Below are 7,024 nucleotides of genomic sequence, written 5' to 3' on the forward strand. Positions count from 1 at the left end.
AACAACGCTGAAATTTGAACTGTATTGCGTTGTGTCCCTGCGCTCTAAAGGGAATTGACACGTTCCGTACGACGCTCTATATACGTGGGCGTGTGAGATACATCCACTAGCCATTTTGTCCGGTTATGAAAAAAGTGATAAAGCCCTGCATACACTTTTACTGAGACTTCTCATGAGCATATCGTTCCCTGAAATGTTTCATTTGACCCTCGACTGTAGCCTAGCCTACTTGGAGATACACCACCATTTTTCAGCAGAGGTAAAAGTGAAAGTGTTTCGATGCTGCGCATGCCATCGCATTGGGTCCCAGGCTTGACTTGGCAACTGGGCATGAAACGGTTTTGCAAGCGCAATGCCCTTTGTGTTTACTGATAAAGTACAACAAAAAAAACCCTGAATTTCCTCGACATCAGCCAGCGTGAGTCAAGTGATAGGGAAGCAACTTGATTAGGGAGAACGCCGTGGGGGACGAGAGCGCAAGCAACACTATTGCGTGCTGTTTAGACTATGACACGCACACGTTCATTGTACATAGGCTATTCATAACTATTTTCGGCTTTGTTCAGTTTCATATCACTGGTGTTTTGTGTAACATTCCGTATTTAAAATGAGCTAATATTATATACTGAATAATTTTAGTCATTTTTTGTCTCACATTTTGGCCGGTCACATTTTATTTTGCCGGTCATTCATGATGCAAAACGGCCAATGTCCGGCCACAGCCGGCTAACGTGAACCCTGCTCGGAACATCTCACCCATTTCCCAACTCCCCTAACCAATGTCACTGAACACTAAACACAATTCCTTCCTAACACTCATATTTCAGTTTTGAAACACACTCTTTTCAAACCACTACACACAATTATCTGGATTACACACAATTTTCATGAAGAAAATCGTTAGGTTATGGCTATAACCCTCGGTTCTTTGATAACAGAGTGAGGTGTTTCACTATGGGATACGCTTGGGCGTGACCATCTATGGAAGCTCCAATGACATTACGTCTGTCAAAGACAGACAGTCGACGCAGCCGGGCTCCGCCCGCTTGGGGTGTCTACCCCCGTCGACACGCTGAGTCCAGCATTCTTAACGGTTTCTTCCCCAACTAACAACTAGTGCAAGGAGGGAAAAATAGGTGAAACACCTCACTCTGTTATCAAAGAACCGAGGGTTATAGCCATAACCTAACGTTCTTTTTCTAACTTCGCTCGGTGTTTCACTATGTATCACTATATATAGCCCACTCCCGGAATGCACGCTATGTAAAGCCCTTATTACAGTAGCATCGGTCAGAATGTATAGATCGCTGCTGGGGAGTCAGAACCTAGTACAGCGTGAGATAAGTGTCGGCCAGATACCTCTAGCTCATGAAAGCGGGCGAACGTGTACCCTGGGGCCCTGTTCGCTACATTGCACAGGCCTACCATTGGCAACCCCGTGGACAGTGCCCTGGAATTGGCCATTCCTGTTAATGCATAAGCTCTTAGGTCCCTAAGGGGCCGGCGAGACATTATTCTGATAGGCAACCGCTGTAGCTTTCACAATCCAATGAGACAACCCCTGACGTGGCAGTGGTAGTCCTTTATGGTGTGTGGCCGCCACAAAAAGTTGAACTCTGCTAAATTCTGTATAGTCACAGAGCTTTAACAGGACACACATAGTTGAGCTCCTGACCCTCCTCTGAGTGAGGGGGCAGGGTGCGGGGCATCCAGGTCCTTTCTCCGACATCTAAAGAAAGTCCTGCTCTGGGCACGAATCTGTAATGGGGAGAAGACGCACCTTCTTCAAATCAGAGTCAGATTGTAAACCAAGAGGGCCTCACAAGGAAGGCTTTTAGTTCACTCACTCATTTCATGGTGGTTAATGCTGTATTAGAACAGTCTTGACAAGCTAAACTCCAAACCAGTGATTTGGAGGGGTGAGCGTGTAGCTCAACTTAACCAGAACTAAGTCTCCAAGGGGTACTACCCTGCTGGCTTGTACTCAAAACTTAAGTGGCTGGCTGAAAATGCAGCAAGGTAAACTTTCCTATTGGGAAAGGCTTTAACCCTGTGTATAAGATCCCGTAGGAAGCTAAGAAGCTGAACAACAGGGCGTTAGGGAGTAGTGTCTCCGTGTGCCCCATACCTTGAACACACGCCATTTATGACCAAGTATGAAGTGTGTATGCTGCTGTCGCCCCTAGTACAGTCTCGGTGACTGCTGGGAGAGGGCGACTGCGTCTGAATTCTACCTCTCACAGAATGAGCCTACCGGACAAGCCTGTCTAGGTGTGAATTATAAATATCGCTTCTTGTCTGAGAGGATCTGTCAGTAGAGGTGGGGCCCCTGAGGGCCCTCCGAACAACCTTACACAATCGTGACCCCATGTTAGGGTGACATAATTGGGCCAACAAAATCAGTAGCAGGCTCTGTTGCCTGACTCTGACCAGTGTGGGGGTTATTATGCTTATTGGTGTGAATGCATAGAGCAGGGTGTTTTGCCCATAGCAATCTAGTGCATCTTTTATGCCAAGGAGGAATAGAGGGCACTGTGTGTTTCCTTACAAGGTGTAGAGATAGCAAAAACCTGCACCAACCCCTGCCCCACACAAGCCGATGTTTGAGAGTAGAGAGGATGTTCCCCTTGGCCCTGTTCTGCAGACTTAACAGAAACTGTGACCCAGCAATAGTTTCCTCAACCACCTATATCGTTTTGGAAATGTTTCAGGGCCCAGAACACTTAATGTATATGGTCGCCCTGGACTTGCGATGGTGAAGCCACTGCATGAACAACGTGGCCAGTAAGCTTTACTGTAAAGCCCTTCATCATAGAGAGACACCTCTCGCTACCGTAATAGCGGATGCCGTTACACCAACTGTAGTCTAGACCTTGTCTGACTACTACTAACGGTGACTTGTTGAACCCAAATTCACTCGATGCTTTAGCGCCGTCCTGGAATCTAATGCTGACTCCTTCGAGAGGGAGCAATAGGGGAAATTGTCTTAATTACAGTATTCTGATCCCAAGCCTGTCAGAGGGGCTAACGCCGTCCTCAATCGCCGGTTGAGGCAGCGAGATGCTGTATGTTTTGCCGTGGCGGCGAAACTCATAATACACATTCTGATTTCAGACAGGCTACAGCCTTGTGATAAGATCATCTGCTGTAACTCTTGTGACAACCCCAAAATCGAGACGATGATATGATAGACAAAGCACCTTGTTGTCAGATGTATGCGATTGTGGCATACCTGTTTTTATAAGACGGTCTGTAAAATGCGCTTTCCAGCTGAGATCGCGCAGTATGTTGAACAGAGCCCATTGACGGCTCCTTAGAGTAGAAAAGAAGGGATCTCTTCGTTCGTAACTCGAGAACTCAGTCTACTGACCTTAATTTAGTGTTCCACTGAACCTAGGTGGTTTTGTGATCAACAGAAGTTCTTTATCCACTTACCGTGGAATAAAGTAGTGTTGCGTTTGTGTACTGTACGTCATGGATGAGCATGACCCGTCGCTCTTATATGACGTTAGTCACGTTACCCACGCCATAGATGTGTATGTCTTCTATACACATCTATGACCCACGCAGCCGTGACGTGACGCACACTAGTAGCGTCACCGGAGAGATCTCTGCTATGTCTCCGCAGCCAATAAAGGGGAAATGGTGCGCCCTGATGGTGTTATGACAGTGGTGCACCCCTTTTCTTTTTTTCTTTTTTTTTTGTACCATATTTATTTTTGAGAGAGATTTCTGGTGTCAGTACATTGTACTTGTACACCTCGTGTGTGACTTCTCAATAACAACTCCGTCCTTGGCCCAAGGCCTGGATGGGGATGGCATTCTTTATTTATTTTAAAGCACACTGGTCTGTTGAGGCTACCCCTAGGCTGCAAGGGGAGCCACTTTTGTGTTACCAAATCTGCCCCTCACTTGGGTGCGAGGGGTATTTGTTCCCTTAACACTGCTGAGACTACTGTGATAGTATCCCCTGTGTGCATAATGTTAACAATTTCACCCTTGGCCCCTGCCTGGATGCAAATGATAATTGTTTACTGAGCAGTTTAGTCTGGTGAGACAGAGGCTACTGCTTTGCATTACTTGTGTAAGTTATGTAGTAACAATTTCGCCCTTGGCTCTTGCCCAGATGCGAATGACCCTTGTTTACTGAACACTTTAGTCTGGTGAGATGCAAAGTGTGCATGTTTATAACATGTTAACATTGTTATGTGTTAAGACAATTCGCACTAGGCCCCTACCTAGATGCGAATGACCTTTGTTTACTAACACTTTAGTCTGGTGAGACGCAATGTGTGTATATTGTGTTAATAAAATTCGCCCTTGGCCCTGCCTTGGTGCGAATGACCTTAGTCTACTTAACACCTTAGTGAGATGAGACCGCTCTCATGCATTATGTGCATCTTATGTGTTGACCAAATCGTCCCTGGCCCTTGCCAGGAAGATAAAGATCTTTGTATACTGAACACCTTGGTATACTGAACAGTTTGGTGAAATTACCCTCTGTGTAGCATTGGCGTTTATTTTGTATCAACAGATTCGCCTTTGGCCCACGGCCTAGGTGCGAATAATGTATATTTACTGGACACTGAGATTGGGTGTGATTTGTGCTTGGTGACACTTTGTCTGCAGTTTCAGATTTTGAACACCTGTAAGACATAACCTTTTCTCCATCTTCCTCTCCGCTGTGGGCGAGGACGTGGGAACAAGTGAGCCTGGGCTGTCAGGTCCGCCACTGGGTCCTGTAGGCCGTTTGGACAGTTTGGGCCTCTGTTCTGGGTTGAAGCACCTTGAGCTTCTGACCGTTCTAGCCCTTAGGGTGCAGGCTATGGCCTCTCTCTCCATAGGATGACTACCTTGGCAGTGTTGACCTGTCTGGGGGGTTGGGGCCTGTGGGCGGCTTGTGTGTCAGGCTCGCCCAGAGAGCATCATCCTTCTGCCTGCCGAGACCTTGTCTCCCTCATCTTCACCAGCACAGCGCCGGGCCCTTGGTGCAGCGTGTAGATGATGCCTGAGTGTCTGTTTTGCCTTGTCCGTCTGGACCTGGTGACAGCATCAGAGAGAGCAATCGGACCGGCTCGCCCACCTATCAGTCTCTCTTGCAGGGGAGAGCGATGTTGGACATAGTCGACACAGCCCGTCGGTTAGGGCACATTTGGAATACTTGTGAGGCTTCCAGTGACAGGGGGCCATCTCTCAGACAGGCCAGGACTGCTGGGAGGGGTGGCCAGGTTGGACTTGAGGAGGGAGGGGGGTTGGGGGCAGTGTTGCTGTTCCCTTTCCTTGTCTCCTGCATCCTGAGCAGAGGGCCGCCGAGTCAGCATGGTCATCGGGGGGCCTTGATTACTGCAGGATAGGTCGCCCACCCTGTTGGGGTCGAGGGGGCAGCGACGTGATGTCCCTGATATTGTGCTTTATGCTTGGGTATCCTCCTGCTCCCTGTGAGAGGGGGTAGCCTAAGCTGGGGTCGTCCTCGGGTGGCATGGTATCCACAGAGTCTGACTTGTGCATGGGGGCTGTTAGTGACGATCACCACATTCAGCCTCCGCTCCCGAATTCCCTCTGGTATTGTCCACACAGTGGTGCAGGTATGGCGGCCTGCAACCGTTGCATGTGCATGGTAGGGTTCCATGCAGACCTGGGATTCTCCGCCCCATGGTGGGCTGCGTGACGCCGGCACGGGAGGCAACGGGCTCTTCACTCTTTGTTTTCTCTCTTCCCTATGGCGGGGGAAATGCCTGAAGCATCTTTCAGAATAAAAGAGAGAGGAGAGTAGTGTTACTCGAAGAACTCGTCATAACAAGTGATTACTTCAGTTAACACCAGTGTTAGCAGATTAGCCGCACGTGCGGGGTAGCTACAGATCGAAGCTAGCAACTTGTTTCCCGCCGAGTGGGTTTACATGCGGTGGGTTACCAACAGAAAACATTAAAATAGTCAAACAGAGTAGCGAGTGAGGCGTTCTCGCTCCCTGTTATAAGGTGTAGCTTACCATTAATAAGTTATCACCGGCACCCGAGTGCTGGGTGGAGGTAGAGGTAGCTAAATCAGGCTAAGCTGAAGTTAGGTAGCTAGGTGGGTTAGGTAGCCCGCCATGCTAAACTTGTAGCTACAGATCGAAGCTAGCAACTTGTTTCCCGCCGAGTGGGTTTACATGCGGTGGGTTACATACAGAAAACAGATGAAAATAGTCTAACAGAGTAGCGAGTAACGCGTTCTCGCTCCCTGTTGTACGGTGTAGCTTACCATTAATAAGTTATCACCGGCACCCGAGTGCTCGGTGGAGGTAGAGGTAGCTAAATCAGGCTAAGCTGAAGTTAGGTAGCTAGGTGGGTTAGGTAGCCCGCCATGCTAAACTTGAAGTTCGCCACGACGCGGACACTTCACTAGAGTTGGAAAGTAAGCTGACTTAACTGCAAACCTTCAATGCACTTCTTGACGAAGGCAAACAATATAGCACTTACCGGCCGCGGTCGCGTTCGGCGACGGGGTCCTGGACGGTCCGTCTGTGAACGGTTAAGCGAGCACAGCCTTGGCAGGTGCGAGGAGCTTGTAGTAGATCTTCACGGGAAGAAAGCGAGAATGCTGGACTCAGCGTGTCGACGGGGGTAGACACCCCAAGCGGGCGGAGCCCGGCTGCGTCGACTGTCTGTCTTTGACAGACGTAATGTCATTGGAGCTTCCATAGATGGTCACGCCCAAGCGTATCCCATAGTGAAACACCGAGCGAAGTTAGAAAAAGAACCCTGGTTGTCGCAATGAACATACTGTCATTCAAAATACTAACATCAACCGCCATACTATGTTCACTTCCTCATCACATGGGCAGACTCTCTTCATACCGGTTTACAATCTGAAATCATCACCGCATAAGGACACACATTGCATGTGATATTGATGAAAATGTGAGTGGATGCAGCGAGAAAACACATTTGTTTAGTTTTTGAACTCCAACAAATGTCATACAGGAGATCACTTTCATGTGGTTACCCAATATTTTACAATAAATTAGTTCAATTTTTTAAAT

The sequence above is a fragment of the Engraulis encrasicolus genome, chromosome 5 (genome assembly GCF_034702125.1).
Source record: "Engraulis encrasicolus isolate BLACKSEA-1 chromosome 5, IST_EnEncr_1.0, whole genome shotgun sequence".
NCBI lineage: Eukaryota > Metazoa > Chordata > Actinopteri > Clupeiformes > Engraulidae > Engraulis > Engraulis encrasicolus.